This window comes from Bidens hawaiensis, unplaced genomic scaffold, assembly GCF_021521415.1.
Source record: "Bidens hawaiensis isolate Kalapana, Puna unplaced genomic scaffold, B.hawaiensis_p1.1 tig00005851_1, whole genome shotgun sequence".
Classification (NCBI taxonomy): domain Eukaryota; kingdom Viridiplantae; phylum Streptophyta; class Magnoliopsida; order Asterales; family Asteraceae; genus Bidens; species Bidens hawaiensis.
In genome coordinates this window covers 579,737-597,404 of record NW_027491385.1, presented here as the reverse complement: position 1 = coordinate 597,404, position 17,668 = coordinate 579,737, and the positions used below count along the sequence as shown (strand labels likewise).

The window sequence follows — 17,668 nt, the reverse complement described above, 5'->3', positions numbered from 1 at the left end:
TTGAACAAGTCACATGTATATAAAAATTAACTCTATTTGTATTTTTGACGTAAAAAAATGGTTTATTGAGTTGGAGGTCTAAGTGGCAAGTAGCGATCTTTCTATATAATAATTGATGTAATACTTGCTGATCTTTCTATATTATGCTTAGTTGTCATTTCATGACCCTTCCTGTATGTTATTTTTTATTTTGCAATTTACCAAATGGATTTAAAAAAAGTGTTATTTGATGTAATTAAGTTTGTTGTGACTTTATATCACTGTTTTATGGATTTCTAGTTTTGATAATCAAAATGTGAAATTAGATAAAGATATTGAAAATCTCTCACTTATAGTCTAGTGGTGAGAGGCTTGGGTTATTTAATGAAGACTCAAGTTAGATTTTTACATGTGGCACTTTGATGTTGGCAATGAAAGATTTGAGCTAGGCATTGTAAGGTTGTTAGTTTGAATTCCGAGCCCACCCGAGTTTTAGTCCCATCGTGTGTTACGCCAGAGAGTTATGCTCACACGACTGTCTAGTGGCAGCCGACGGTATAGTTTCCCAAAAAAAGCCCAAGCCAAACTCTAAATCCAGTGCAGACTCAATTAAAAAAACATAATCTTGTATGAATAGGTAACAGAACTCTTCAAATTATGGAGCTGGAAGGCTTAAGAAATAAAAAGTCGTCGTTCTAAAAATTAATAAATGAATAAAGATTTTATTGACGTACATGATGACGAAATGGGTGACAGATGAATGTAATCATAACAAAATATCATGATTGTTTTGCCGACACTATTATTATTATTATTATTATTATTATTATATATTAAAGAAGAAACACTGATACAGTGTTTTCTTTAAAATATATTGTAATAGTGCATATCAGTACTTAAATTTTAGATTGTTTCAATTTAGTCTTTCTAAGGTTTAAATTGTTTCGGTTTTGATCTATGATATTTCTTTTTGTTAAACTTTGTTTACCTTTTATTTTAGCATCCTAAAATTTTCATGATTTTTGTATGTAACTTAACATGTGTTTTCCTTCCCACATAGATTTTGTTATTAGTTATACATTTAAGTTATTGATTCTTTGGTAATCTTTAGCATACGATATTTTAAAAACTTTAGTATGCCGTTACGACATGCTCATATTTTTATATGTCATGCCGTTAAAACGAAGTTGTATTCGCAACAAGTTATGTAAGTTTCGATAAAAACGGAGTTATTTTCGCAATAGAATATTTTTTTTGTATTGTAACCACATACCGAGTGTCGGTACCAAATTAATGCCGTAATGAGTCGAACCAATACCAACCAAATCCTTATGATAGTTAGATAAACTTTTATTTTGTTGTGCGGAAGTGATATTCGTTACGATGTGTTTGCGTATTCGCGTTTTAATATGCGGGTCCGTTGTCAAGTTCCCGCGCAAAGCGCGTCGAAAACACTAATTATTATTATTTTTATTATCAATCTGAGTTTATGTAACGTTAAAATGTTACAATATATTTTATTTGAACATCCAATTTTATTACAAAAAAGTTAAAAAGACACTAACTTAGCGAGTCGACTATAATGTAACGTTAAATATATCTCTTAAAACTTTAGTTTACCAATATTGAACAGTATCATATGAACGAATTAAACTCTTTATATACATGGTAACACGGGAGATACTATTAAGCGTCTTTTAACATAATGAGCGCTAAAGCTGATTTAACAAAGGTTATTCAGCGGGACGCAACCTTTTTCATAGGTTAAGTGGTGTTAAAGACAAGCTGGGTTAAAATGTTAATGAGTTTTAAAATCTTCTACGCTCACAGTTCACACGCAATAATTTAAGAATTGATTTTAAATTAAATTGACGAGGGTTAAGTGGGGTTAAACCACTTCCTTTAGATGAGTTTGAGTAAAAAGTTGTACGACATACGTAAAGTTAAGAGACATGAATGTATACCAAATGGCTTAAGAAGTCAGAAGTAAGCATCGCTACATAAATATATAGCGTTGTAAGCGAACCGAACCGAACCGGACGAGACCTTGTCCGTGCTCTTTCGTTAAGATTTTGTCGGACAAACAGGCGATTCACGAACATCTTACCGAACGAAAATTCGTGTCTGTGTTCGTACATTAAGGAATTGAGTTTATCTGCGTCCGTTTGTGTTCGTTCGTTAGTATTGTAAACGGACGCTAACTGACAATAATGGACAACCGAACACTAACGGACACTAATGGAAAAACAAACACCAATGACACTAATGAACGTTAATGGACAAACAAACATAAATATATCAAAATACTTAACATAAACACTAATAAACTTTACACCACATGATATCCAAAATTACTTAACACTTAGCAAGTTAACATAGTAACCAAACACATAATCATATTAATATAATGTTTTGGTGTTCAAAATCCACAAACTTCTAGCGTTTCACGAGAAACAATGTTCAAATTCTTCATTTTCCAAGGAATTTCAACATACACAAGAATAATAAGTGGACGTATCGGATGGACGTTACCGGATGTAATCGGGCGGACGTTACCGGACGTTCACGAACACCATTGAACGAATGTGGTCTTTGTCCGTGTTCGTCCGTTAAGCTCAAACAATTTTTTTTTGTCTGTGTCCGGTTCATTTATTAAACAGACGAACATAAACGAACTTTTTACCGAGCATACAGCCGGACGTTCGGTTCGCTTATAGCCCTATAAACATAGGAGGATCTCACTCACTCAACATACGTAGTAAATGATAAGTGGTATTTTCATTAATATTTTAATATAATTTAGTTATTACTTTTAACAATAATAAATTGTAAACATTAATTAAAAGATCAATATGATTTAGCTTTTATCAGTATCATCTACTGTCAAATGATTGATGTTATCTTAGATTTTGAAATAGTATCACAACGAGCGTTCGAAACAGCTGGAAGCCTGGAATATAATCATTTAACGATTGTGGCTTTATCCACTTTGAAAATTGATTCATCACCATCAACTGCACCCATTTTTACAAATTCTTTTAACTGCTGAAAGAGTAAACACGTAATCTTGATGGCACCGGGCATTAGCCGACTTGAAAATGCCTGTCTTTACCTAAACCTCGTCTTCGGTTTTTGAGAATGTTGTTGTGAAGTTCACCTTTAAACTCTGTTACCTTTAGCCTTATGTTCCTCCATTTCGATGATATGTGACCGTTCCATTAAATGCTGAAAATGTTCATTAACATGATACCAAAAGCCGGTAGATGGTTAACCATTACTGATTTTAGGATCCTTGGATAAATCAACCAAATCTCGACCTATCATATTTTACATTACAAAGTTTACTATACCTAAAAACACCTAAAAAAACACTCAAGAACGCTACATATCTATAATAAAAAATAATAATAATAATAATAATAATAATAAAATTCTTTTCTAGGTGATCTAATACAACAAGATTAATATGTAGGGCTGTAATCGAGCCAAGTCGAGTCAGGGTGTACTTGAGCTCGAACTTAATCGAGCTGGCTCGAGCTCGACTCGTTTTCTTTATCGAGCTGAAAAACCGAGCTCGAGCTCGGCTCATTTAAAACTCGAGCCGAGCTCGTCGAGCTGGGCTCCTTTAATTTTTTTTATTTTTTATTTATTAGCTTTTTATTTTTAATTTTACAAATTTTGATATATAAAAGACATATCATATAAACTTTATAAATTAGAGAATTTATAACTTGATATGTTTTACTTTTGTTATTTTTTATAATACGTATAATATTTATAATATGTATAATTTTTATAACGAGTCAAGCTAAGACCGAGCTGACCCTGGCTCGAGCTCGTCTCACTTAGAAATCGAGCCGAGCTCATTTAGAATCGAGCTTTTTTCAAGCCGAGCTTTTTTCAGGCTATTTTCGAACGAACCACGAGCCACGGGCTTTTTGGCATTTTGAGCAGCCCTGTTAGCATGAGGTAAAATAATCATGTACATAATTTGTATAATACAATGACCATATCATATGTTACACTACAAATTATATGGTCCCAAAGTGCAACTTCATAAACACGTAAATGTATGCATATCTATGGTAACACCTTCCTATCCAAAACAACAGGAACTTGAGGAGAAAAATAAGGCAATTGCAATTTTAACACCCTCAAATCTTCCGATAAACGCATGAAGCTCGAGTTTCTAGCCAAAACATCGATCGATACCTCTTTCCTATCGACCATACCCCTCGAGTACTGCTCAAACTTCTCAATATTCGCCCACAAACCCGCAACAACCCGAGGGTCACTCTCACACTTAACACTCTCTACCCAGTTCAAAGCCTCCTCTACTTTCGCCCAAAAACACGAGTCTTGTGTTACACTCGCAAACTTACTCCTATTCCTATTACCGTTGTTATCGTTTTCACCATATATGTCGCGTTCCCTCCATCATTTATCAAAGATTTCATACCTTCGTGGTCGCCCGTGTTTCAAATAATGTCCCTTTTTACGATGGTCCCCATCGTGATAATATTGAGCAATGTCGAGTGGCTCAACGAGGAGCTTATAGGATTGTGACGCGTATACCCATTTCGCTCGTTTATGGAAGTCGTGGGGGAGTTGATTCTTTTCCAACATGTCGATAACGTTGTCCCAAAACTTACCAAGTTTCTTGCAGTTCATGTGAACTTTGAAGTCTCGTTTAGATGCACCTCTTAACTTGAACGAAACATAGTAGCCGAGCTGGTCGTCGGATTCGTCACACACGGCTTTGTACCACTCGATTTGTGCTCGCAGTGGTGCAATCTTTGATAAACCGATAGCTAACCCTGCGCTATTGAGGTTCGGTGTAAGCCCTATTCGCCTAGCCACCCTTAGACAATCTTTAACGGGCCTAACCATGTGTTGCTATTAACAAAAATTAATAATAATTACTATTAGTATTAGTAACCCTAAACCTTAAACTAGGGGTGCAAATGAGCCGAGCTACTCGAGATCGGCTCGTTAAAAAGCTCAATCGAGCCGAGCTTAATCGAGCCCGAGCCTAAAAATAAGCTCGTTTAATAAAAGAGCCCGAGCCCGAGCCCGAGCCCGAGCTTCACTTATCGAGCTCGAGCCGGCTCGCGAGCCTAAACGAGCTTGTCATTTATATAATTTTTTAAAATATATATTTAATAATTATTAATTAAAATATATAATCTTATGAAAAAATAAATAAAAATAACTAAATAAGATATATTATTTTATACATAAAGGTATAATAGAAAAAAAATATATAATAAATAATTATAATTATATAAAATATAGTTGATATATAGTAAACGAGCCGAGCTCGAGCTTGAAAATTTACTCACGATCCGAGCTCGAGCTTTGAAAATAGTGCTTGAAACGATCCGAGCTCGAGCTCTGTGTAAGCTAAACGAGCCGAGCTCAAGTCTAGTCGAGCTCGGGCTCGGCGCGGCTCGTTTGCACCCCTACCTTAAACCATAAACCGATACTGATCATACTTACTTGACCAGATGAAACTGACTGCGAGGCTAGTGTGAGTCCGGCTTCATAAGTGTTAGATTCACATAACTCATCTTCGGTTCGGTTCAAGTATTGTAAACTAATCTTTTCGACGTAAGTTTCATACTCGAGGTGATCATTAATACTCGAACTGGGAGATCCCGACACTAACATCAAATGAAGCATTCTAACAATAGCAACAACATCATCAACACAAACCGCTCCATCACTCGAACAAAACATGAAATTCCCAAAAGGCGTAAACGAATTCGTAACAACCTCAGACGATCTGGCAGTGGCCTCGACATAACCAAGTACAAAACGAAACAACTCGGATTTCTCGTGGTCCGTGAGTTGGATCCCAAGATCACGAATAAAGAAAGGGGAATTCATGGTTAAGTGCCAGGACTTTAGCATGGTGTGTAGGTGGGTGGTGATAGGAGCTAATGGCGCAAATAATAACCGCGGCATTATGTCGAACTTTGATACGACGTGACAGAAATTGCCGCCCCATCGTTGCCTGTGAATGGCTTTCGAAAGTGGGTCGTTACCGATTAACGGTGACCCATAGGTGAAGCAGATTACTGAGGGTGGAGATGATATTGATTGGTAATATGATAACAGCCAAAGCGACGACAGCGCGGCCACCGCGCCACCGATGGAGTGGCCAGTGAACACCACTGGTTTTTGCTTCTACTTGATTTCAAACATCTACAAAATCAACAGACTGAAATAATTAAACTTTAAAACAGATATTATTTATCAATCTAACCAGCTTACAATAACAATAATAGAATGACTATCCTAATAGTAAAATTAGGGGTAGGGGTGCAAACGAGCCGAGCTACTCGAGATCGGCTAGTGAAAAAGCTCGATCGAAACAAGTTTAAACAAGTCCGAGCCCGAGCTCGAGCCTAAAAGTAAGCTCCCGAGCCCGAGCTTCACTTATTGAGCTTGAGCCGGCTCGCGAGCCTGTCATATTTTTAATTTTTATAATATATATATTTATTAATTAATATATATTGTTATGAAAAATTAACTAAATAACATTTATGTTATATATAAAATTATAATTGACAAAAAAATATAAAATAATTATAAATATATAAAAGTTAATTAATAAGTAGTAAACGAGCCGAGCTCAAGCTTGAAAAACTACTCACGTGCTTTAGAAATAGAGATCAAAACGAGCCGAGCTCGACTAGACTCGAGCTCTGTGTAAGTTAAACTCGAGCTTGAAAAACTACTCATGAGCCAAACTCGAGCTTTAGAAATAGAGATCGAAATGAGCCGAGCTCGACTAGGCTCGAGCTCTGTGTAAGTTAAACGAGCCAAGCTCGGCTTGTTTGCACCCATAATTAGGTGTGTTAAGGAGCTGAGCCAAGTCGAGCTCAGCTTGTTTTAACTTAAGAGAGCCCGAGCTCGGCACGTGCGTAATTTTTCATACTCAAGCTCAACTCATTTATATTTATTAATTATTTAATTGTTTTATATATATATATATATATATATTTATAATAATATTTTCTTGTATATAATATATAATACATTAATTATTCTTATCATAACTTATACATAATAACAGTTATTATATAAACACATTAAACAAAAATTACATAAATAAAAAGCTTATTTAGGCTCATAAGTTAGATCAGGCTTGAATTGTGAAACTCGGGCTTGAGCCCGTTTATTAAATTAACGTCAATTATAGCCTGAGAACAGACTCGTTGTTTATTAAATTAGCTTCATTAAAAGCTGTAGCTCGAACTCAATTCAAGTTTCTACTTTTTAACAAGCCAATCTTAAGTAGCTCATGAGCAACATAAATAAATAATCAACACAAAGCCTAATTAAGAAACATACTTAATAATAATAACAATAATAATAATAAACAAACCTGATTTTGAAAAACAGGTGTATGATAAATATTCAAAAACAACTGAAGCAAACCAGCATCCACCATAACAATATTATCACCATCTTTCTCCACCGCCGGAAACATCCGTCCGTCGTACACCGGCGAGACTCCGGCAACCGACAAAGGCACCATCGTCCCACAAAACGGTTCCAAACCATCAAGCGATTGAACCCCAGAAAACGCGACATAACTAACACCACCCACTTCATCGACCAAGAACCCTTGAGCCGCCATCACGTTGGCTCGAGCACAGAGCTTCCATGACTCGGTCAACATGGGCGTTGACCCCAGAAACCTCGCCTGCATCTCACTGGTCTCGAACCTGTAAATTGGAAAAAGATAATATTATTGCACGCCAGGTGTTCGACGAAATTTCGCAGTGGGTTTTTAAATAAAAGTTAGTGAAGAAAAAAGATGGGGTTTGGGAAATTACGATGAAGCTTCGGATTCCATTGTCAAGATGCGTTTGATTTCGTTATGTTGATATTGAAATTGGAAGAATTTGGTGGGTTAGTGAAATGGTGTGCAACAAAGTCTTATATTGGGCGGCTTTGGTTGATTTCAGTTGGGTCCACTCTAGGGTCAGCTGATGAACAGTTCCATTAATTATTGGTTGTCGGATTACGGTGGAATTGTATGGAAAAGACTTAATTTTTGATATGATCCACCTTCGATTTATGCCCTTAACCTTTAGTTTTTGTGGCATTGAATGTTGATGGAATACTAGGCGAGTAAGTAGTGTTCATTTTTTCACTAGTTGAATAATTGAACTAAATAGGTTTTATCTCACCGCATTGTCGTGTGCTCGAGCGAGTGTTCACGGGCGTTAGCCTTAAACGACGGTTTTCCTCGGATTGAAAGTTAGATTACGATGGAGTTGTAAGGAAGAGACTTGGTGTTTCATATGATCTAGCTTAGATTCATGCCTTTAACATTTAGTTTTTGCGGCATTGGGTGTTGGGAGACTAGGCGAGTAGTTAGCGTTCACTAGTTGGATCATTGAACTGAACAGGTTTATCTCGCCGTATTGTCGTGTATTCAAGCGAGTGTTAGCGTTGGCCTTAGGCGACGGTTTTCTTTGGATCGAAATACGAGTGTATCCTGATCTGGTGAATTAAGTTAATAACCCATTTGTAAGATTTGTTGTATGTTTAAAAAAAACCTAATTATTGGTTATTTGAATGTATGTATGAGTGAGATCTTCAATCTAATTATGAGTAATTTTACATTTTTACCTAAATTTTTGTTAAGTGGGGTAGTCACCTATAGGTTTTCTATAGATTTTCATGAGGGTCAAAATTTTCATTTTCTTAAATATATATTTTAAGTCTTTTTTTATAGTTTTTCTATTAAGATATATTTTAGAGGCCATTTTTTATACTCGTTCCGATCCTCTGGAATTTCGATGAATTTTTAAAGATGGCCTTGGTTAGAGATATCTTATATGATGCGTGCTTGCGGAGGATCTAAGACAATGGTATATAGTATTAAGACAATAAAGATAGAGAGGATTGAATGTTATGAGTAATTCTCACGAGTAATTGTGGCAGATCAGAGGATATGATTTTTTTAGTGGTTGCTACGAATACGATTATGATAGAAAACTAAAAAACATATTTAATGCATATTTTAGAGGTTGCATGTTTGTTAGATTAGTGACGGAACTTGGACGAAAACAACGCCGCGGGGAGGGGGTGGACTTAAATTGTATGAAGACTTTCATAAACGAGGGGGTCAGACTCAAATTTTCGACTGGAAACAAGTAAACTTACACTACGTTTACAAATTTTCAAGCAAAAAAACGGGTTACTTTACACTACTACACAAGCCGGGACCACCCCTGGCCTTCACTATGCTACGTCCTGTGTTAAGTGGTGGTATCTTTTTTCTTTAGTATATATAAAATTTGTTAAATGAAATGTAGTGATTATATTTTGAAATTTTCTTTTGCGTATGGTTAAATCGAGACTTCATGTTGTTGTTTGTTTCCATTTTTTTTCTACCTATGTTCGGAAATGCTATTAGGCTCAGGTGTGTATGGGGAATGGTATCAGGTGTGGGCGTAAATTGGTTGATGTGTGGGTGTAGATTGATAGATGTATAGTAGATTTCAATTTATGAAATTGCTGAATGATTCACTTGGGTCGGTTTAAAATCGGGCTCATAAAGAGAGTTTGGGTTAAATTGTTTTGGGTCGTTTGGTTGAATTCGTTCTTTTCGAATAATGAGTTGTTTTGACTGAATGGATTAATGTTTGGAAGAATGATGTGTTTGAGAAGAGAGAGAAATTGTATAAAGATGTTGAAGATGGTATGAAAATCGAGAGAAAATGGGTTAATTTATAAGGTAATATTTTTAAATATTTTTTTTTTACAAAAGCCAACAACTTTATATTTTTACAAAGAAATCGTGCCACAAAGATCATCAACTCTTCCTCACGCTCATTGCCTCTCCCACAAACCCATCAGCCATGGCTCGTGGAATAGGGACGGTGTTCCACACCTGCAGCGTCTACATGGCATGGTCAAGCACGCCTAAACCCGTAACACATAGCCTAAAAGTTTTTTTTTTTTTGTTACTAAATAATATACACACATTCAAAATATTAAATTAAAATATTAGGAATGACGTATAGCCTATAGTTTATTTTTACCAAACCATTTTAGTTTATTATCAAATTTAAAAATGAACCATTTCATACGTAATATATGTAGTGATAATGATACTACCAGGTATCAAGTAAAACTATGATAAATAAATGAAAACAGAAAAAAAATATATATATAACTCATTTCATTTCATTAATTTATTCAAATTATAAAATCTCGATTAAAAACTTTCAAGACTATTTGATAACTACATACATTATTACATTGCCAATCATGCAGTTTGGTCATACCATCCGGACCAAGATGAGCCCCTATATAAAACCCATCTTCTTTAACTAACCAGAAGCATCTTCGTGGTTTGCCAATTTTCCATTTTGTGCAATATTTGTTGGCTGTAGCATCGTCGAAAACATCAAAAGATGCAGTCTTTGAGTTCCAACGAAAATGAGCAAAAAATAAAGTGTCGATGCCTTGACAAAAGTTCCAGTTTTCATTGTTGTTTAATGCAATTGTATGATACCCAAGATCATCGTTACCGGATTGTACGCGAACTGTGATAGGATCTTTAATTCCATTATAGATAAAAATGCTCCAGTAATCAAATCAACAAAACTTTTTTGTTATGTTAGATATCGGGGTTGTTATTTGAGTGTTTCTTATTAAAGAGGCATTTGTTGTGTTAAGAAGGTAAACGAACAAGAAAAACAAACTCTTCATGACTATCGGTTTTGTATTGGTAATATGAGCATAAGAAATCAAATCCATTATATAGACACAAAAAATTGGCTTAATGCATTTTAAAGAAATAACGTTTCAAGAATGGTAAGAGTATAAAGATAAATAGTATTTCTTAAAGTATAGTATTTCTATTAATTTTTTAAGGAAAACGTATTATTAGTAATTATAAAGATATTAAATTCATATTTAATAAAAGTATGTAAACAGTATATGAAATAACGCAAATTATTTAACAATTTAATTACTTTCTTGTGCATCATAAATTTATCTACCTATCTACTTATTGACAAAGTAAAATAAACGTGGACACTTGTAATGTTTTGGTTAATTCTCAAAATTTTTTTCCTTCAAATCTAATATACCCTAATATATGTAATAAATAAATAATTATTCACTTTCCTTTACACTATATTTATATAATATCTATATATTTTTAAGAGAAAATTCCCAAAATAGCCCCTTTTAGAGAGAGAAGTCCCAAAATAGCCCTTTTTTCCTCAAAATCTTTTATAATTTGGACTGTCAAGACGCATTGGGGAAAGATAAAAATAAATACGAGATTTCAAAAGAAAGTCAGGTAAAAGACGAGATTTGGGGAAATAATGTCGGTAAAGTCTAAATTATTTGTAATCTTGAAGCAAAAGTTCAGATTTTTCAAAAACTTTTTTACTCAAAAAAACCGTCTTGAGAGACTGTTTTTTTATGTTTCCTACCTTTCTCGTCCATATTTTAATTCTTGGAAAAATATATTTTTGACAATTATACCCCTGAACCACCACCACCCTGAACCACCACTACCGACGCAGTCGGCCCCACCCCATCACCACCACCGTTGTCGAAGCACGAGATGAATCTGACCTGATCCATGACGATGTTTCCACGGATTTCGAGATGAACGAACCACGTCTTGATCTTCTTCTCCGGCTGGTTTGGATCTGTAATGACTTTTTGGGGGTGTGGAGGTGACCGCTAAGAAATCTCCAGGATCTCTTGTTCACAGACACAAAAATATGGTGGTGGCTCTTATTGAGAATGACCAACCCCTAATAAGGAGGTGGAGACCTCCTTATATAGGGAGCCTCATGGCCACCATCATGGTACCCTAATGGGCCTAGCCCAGTTAGGGTTACCTCCACAAAACCCCCTCAGCCCAATAACATTGTATTAGTCCATATAATAAAATAAGCCAAACATAATAAATTTAGGGTCGTAAAACCGGGTTTAGTACCATACCCCTACAAGCCCCCCCAAGTCCAGCGTTGCTCCTGGGCGCGCAAGCGTTTAGGTGGAGCGCTGGACTTTATGAGGTGTGTTAGGGCGTGAGACGGTTTTTTCCCTTTTCTTCGGCCTTATCTTTATTGTCTTTGAGTTTTGGGAGGTTTTCTTCATGATGGTGACGTGTTGTGGTTTTTATGATAATAATGGTGCACTAGCATGAATAAGATATAGCACGCCGAATAATAAAAGCCTGCGCGCGAGGCGACTTACGAGCTATAAGAATAATAAAAGTTTGCGCGCGAGACGTCTTACGAGCTATAAGAATAATAAAAGCTTGCGCGCGAGACGTCTTACGAGCTATAAGAATAATAAAAGCTTGCGCGCGCGGCGTCTTACGAGCTATAAGAATAATAAAAGCTTGCGTGTGCGAGGCGTCTTACGAACTATAAGAATAATAAAGCTTGCGCGCGAGGCGACTTAGGAGCTATGAGAATAATAAAAGCTTGCGCGCGCGGCGTCTTACGAGCTATGTGAATAATAAAAGCTTGCGCGCGAGGCGTCTTACGAGCTATATGAATAATAAAGCTTGCGCGCATGAGGCGTCTTACGAGCTGTAAAAATAATAAACCAAGCGCGCGAGGCGACTTATGAGCTATGAGAATAATAAAAGCTTGCGCGCGAGGCATCTTACGAGCTATAAGAATAATAAAAGCTTGCGCGCGCGGCGTCTTACGAGCTATGAGAATAATAAAAGCTTGCGCGCGAGGCGTCTTACGAGCTATATGAATAATAAAAGCTTGCGCGCGAGGCGTCTTACGAGCTATATGAATAATAAAGCTTGCGCGCTTGAGGCGTCTTACGAGCTGTAAAAATAATAAAAGCTTGCGCGCGCGGCGTCTTACGAGCTATGTGAATAATAAAAGCCTGCGCGCGTGTCGAAGCACGAGATGAATCTGACCTGATCCATGACGATGTTTCCACGGATTTCGAGATGAACGAACCACGTCTTGATCTTCTTCTCCGGCTGGTTTGGATCTGCAATGACTTTTTCCGGGTGTGGAGGTGACCGCTAAGAAATCTCCAGGATCTCTTGTTCACAGACACAAAAATATGGTGGTGGCTCTTATTGAGAATGACCAACCCCTAATAAGGAGGTGGAGACCTCCTTATATTGGGAGCCTCATGGCCACCATCATGGTACCCTAATGGGCCTAGCCCAGTTAGGGTTACCTCCACAAAACCCCCTCAGCCCAATAACATTGTAGTAGTCCATATAATAAAATAAGCCAAATATAATAAATTTAGGGTCGTAAAACCGGGTTTAGTACCATACCCCTACAACCGTCACTACCACCATTGCCGCCGCCAGCACCACCACCACCTTGAACCATCACCGGTGACAATTTTGACCATCTCCAAATTATACATTCTTACATGACCATCTCAGTATATAATAACTTTTATTAATATTAATGTTCCAAACAATCCAATGATTTAGAAACTGTAACTCTTTTGAGCATCCCTAATGCGGAAACAGGGGAAGAAGCAGCGGACCAAACGAGTACCGATATTAATCACACCCCCAACTGCACTGGATGATCTCTCTGTTTCTTTGGAAGGCAACACGGGCACTCTGTACACAGGGTTCTCGGCCAGATATTGCTGATAAGAATGACCGGTTTCCACATCACCAGATGGATTCACAACTTGTGGATCAAATGAAACTGGCAATCCCGAAAAGTTTATCTCAGAGCGGTGGGGATACGACGGGAGGCGGTAGAGGGGAGGTGATGGGGTGGGGGTGGTTCGGTGGTGGTGATGGGGTGGGGCCGACGGCGTCGGTGATGGTGGTGGTTCAAGGTGGTGATGGTGGTTCAGGGGTATAATTGTAAAAATATAATTTTCCAAGAATTTGAAAATTTGGATGGGAAATGTAGGAAACATCTCAAGACGGTTTTTTTGAGTAAAAAAGTTTCTGAAAATTTTGAACTTTTACTCCAAGATTACAAATAATTTGGACTTTACCGACATTATTTCCCCAAATCTCGTCTTTTACCTGAATTTTTTTCGAAATATCATCTTTATTTTTATCTTTTCCCAATGCGTCTTGACAGTCCAAATTATAAAAAATTTTGAGGAAAAAAAGGCTATTTTGGGACTTCTCTCACTAAAAGGGGCTATTTTGGGAATTTTCCCTTTTATAAATATAAATATTAACATATTATTTTACTATGTGTTTTAAAATACTTGGTGAATTCCAAAAATCAACAACAAATCATGTTTCTCAAATGAAAATTGTTTCGGGTTTTTTATGAAAGTTAAATTTGATTTTACGGGTCAAAAGTTAGTAAATAGATTGTTTGGTACAAGTTAACTACATTTAAGTCAAAATTTGCTATGGGTCAAAAATGAAAATTTTGAGTATTTTTAAAAGTTTGAGAATGCAAAATAGATTTATTGTCAAATTTGTTATGGGTTCAAAGTGTTGACTTTAAAATGTCAAAAGTATGAAAGTTAGTATTTTAAACATGATTCGGGTTTCAAGTTTATTTTTAAGGGTATTTTTTGAAATAGTCAAAAGATTCGGGATTTGGCAAATTGACTATTTTTCCCTGAACTATTAAAACTTAAGAAAATATTGCGAACACTTTCGACATGTAATAGTGAACTTAGAAATAAGTAACATGTTGTTTCTTATTATTTAATCGTCCAAGTAACATATAATTGTGCTATAGTAAATTTCACACATATTTTTAATTTATTAAAGCGTTGGACTATTCTATATTTCTACTCAGTTTGAAAGTTCCAATTCAGGTTCATAACAGCATATCACGCTTTAAAAATAACTGATAATTATCATTATCATTTTATTTATTTATTATAATTTTATAAATGTGGAATTTTTTAATACAAATATGTCCATATATCAGTTATAGAGGAAGGTTACTGTACAAATTAAATTAACATACTAAACATACAAATAACATAGAGTAATTACAGTTTTTAAGTAGAGTAATTATGCGACAAAAAATAAAATAGTGTACTAATAATTACACTACTAATACAGATAATTACTCTATACTATTACACCAAAGTATACTACTTATTTCAATTAGAGTAATTATTTTGTAAGTAGAGTAATTGTAGTATCTGCTTCTTCCTCCTCAAATTACACTACGTGTTTCAAATGGAGTAATTATATTGTAGATAGAGTAATTATTGAACATGCTTCTTCATCTTCCTCAAATATCCAAGACAATTTTTTTCAATTGGAAATATCAATTAGCTTCAATTTATGTATTACTTCGATTTGCAGGTTTCAATTAAGCAATCAATATTCGCAAAATATTCAATTTGATTCACAAAATTGTAACCTAGGAATGAACGACGACAATAAGAAACGACGATCGACGAGGTCCGGTGGCCGGAATTTGACGAATGCGGACGGTGACGAAATTGATAAGCGCTTGACGGTTGGGAGTTTGAGGCGGAGGCTTGGTGGCCAGAGGATCAATTGAATTAGAAGGCGGTTGCGTTGTGGGGAATTGAGAAGGTGCTGCCGTGGGGAATTGCGAGGCAACGGAGCCTTGGTTGAAGGAAAGGTAGCGGAGGTTGGCAGTAAAGTGATTGGAGTCCGGTGATTTTGTGGTGGATGAGGAAGAAGATGGAGATGGGGATATGGTGGTTGAATGAGGAAGAGGAGGGAAATGTGATGTGATGGTTTTGTTCAGTTTGTATGTTTAGTACAAATTTTTTATTTATATTTGATCTATCTTCATTAAGTTAGGCCCCAGCTACAAATATATTAAGTTTACTATTTATAAATTATATTATTCCTATAACATAAGTTATAATTTATAACAATGATCTTGGTCGTAAATATGTACATCTAAAACAAAACGTCTTTTTGAGAAATATAACCAATTGATTTAGGATTTTTAATATTTCTAAGATTGTATTTCATTTATATTTAAGCCATCTAAATATATATTTTTTTATTAAAAAGAAAACTACAACCAATAGAGGGTTTGAGGCTGAGCCAAATGATTTTCTCATATACGGTGGGTTTTCTCCCAAGGGTAAACTGAAGATCGAGAGGGTAAACTGAAGACCGAGAGGGTCGATGACTCGTCGGTGATTCAAATGGCCGTTAAAAAATATTTATAAAAACTTATTACATGCAATCAATTTTTAATATGGAACTACTATTGTGGGATTAAAATGCCATCACTTAAGACAGTGACATTTTGTTTCCGCTTGTGAGCAACTAAACAAGTCACTATAACTTGTTAAATTTAGAAGAATTTTAAGAATAAACTGCGGTTTTCGTCCATGTGGTTTGTGTAAATTTGCGGTTTTAATCCAATAGTTTAAATTTGTGATTTTCGTCCCTGTGATTTCATTTCACTTGCCATTAAACCCGATTCACTAATCCCGCTAAGTATGGCCGTTAAACCCATCAGCGTGTCCTTCACATGATGGTAGTTTTGTTCTTTTTCTTCCCAAATAAACCCCAATCCCAATTCGCAGGCCCCCTCACATGAGGGGCTGGGGTGCAGTTTTTGGGGGGGAGGACAAAACTGCCTCTCACGTGAAGGACACACTGATAGGTTTAACGACCAGACTTAACGAGATTAGTGAATTCAAGTTTAATTGCATGTGAAATGAAATCACATGGATGAAAATTGCAAATTTGAAACTATCGGACTAAAACCTACATGATGAAAACCACAACTCACTCGAATTTTAAAAATGTTTATGCAAGCTCAACTTGACTTAGTATAATAAAAATCTCATGACTAATTATGAATATAATAAATCGCATGATTCCACTAAATGCATGCATTCTAGTGCAATATTATACTATATGATTATTTTCTAATGCAATATTGTATCATCATCAAGATCATCATCACTAACATCATCAACTAAATAAAAACTTAGTGATTAGTTCTTGAATTTGAAATTTCAAGACATAAATTAAGAATTTTGAATAAAGTACTATAAAATAAAATCTTTAGAATTGAACCTAAACTACCTTTTAGTTACCAGAAATGTAATGTAATGAAAATACTAGCTAGACTAAGAATGTAACTTAAAATGTATTAAATCATAGCATCACTACACTACTAGACAAATAATCACCACCAACGAAAACTTTCGTCAGAAATCCATTGCTGAAAGTCATTACCGATGGTTTACCAAGGATACTTGAAGATATTACCGACGGGCATACATTCAACCATAGCATAAACATACACGAGCACACAAAAATAAAAACTTGTTAAACTCATACATATTTGGAAACACATAATCATGCACTAATCAACTATAGCTATGTAATCACATACAAACACACAAAAATTTATGTTCTTCGATTAATTTCATGATTAGGTTGACGAGAATACTTTGGAGATCATAGTGAAGACCGCTAACACATAGAAACACACATATACTAGAACCCTTTAATGGAAGCGAAGGTGCATGGGTGAGCTTTTAAATTTTGTTTATTTTATTTGTGAAAAACAAAAGGTGTGTGACAAAACCCCTCCAGAAGCTTCAAAATGGAGTTTTTCAAAAGTGCTTTTGTTTTTCAAAAATCAAATAAACAAATAAGCAATTTTGAAAAGATCACCCAAACACCTCCTTACATGATTCTAGTCCTCCAGCACATATACAAGGAGATGGCGTTTTGGGTGCAAGGGCAACA

General features: G+C 35.6%; 1 pseudogene across 1 annotated transcript; it reads right to left on the bottom strand.

Annotated features, from left to right (window-relative positions):
* Nucleotides 1–4,057: 4,057 nt before the first annotated feature.
* On the bottom strand, nucleotides 4,058–7,866 carry LOC143630842 (lipase-like PAD4; annotated as a pseudogene). The gene is made up of 4 exons (XR_013153248.1): nucleotides 7,827–7,866; nucleotides 7,373–7,715; nucleotides 5,479–6,186; nucleotides 4,058–4,875 (listed from the first exon to the last, which is right to left on the bottom strand). The product of XR_013153248.1 is annotated as a lipase-like PAD4 (transcript).
* Nucleotides 7,867–17,668: the final 9,802 nt, after the last annotated feature.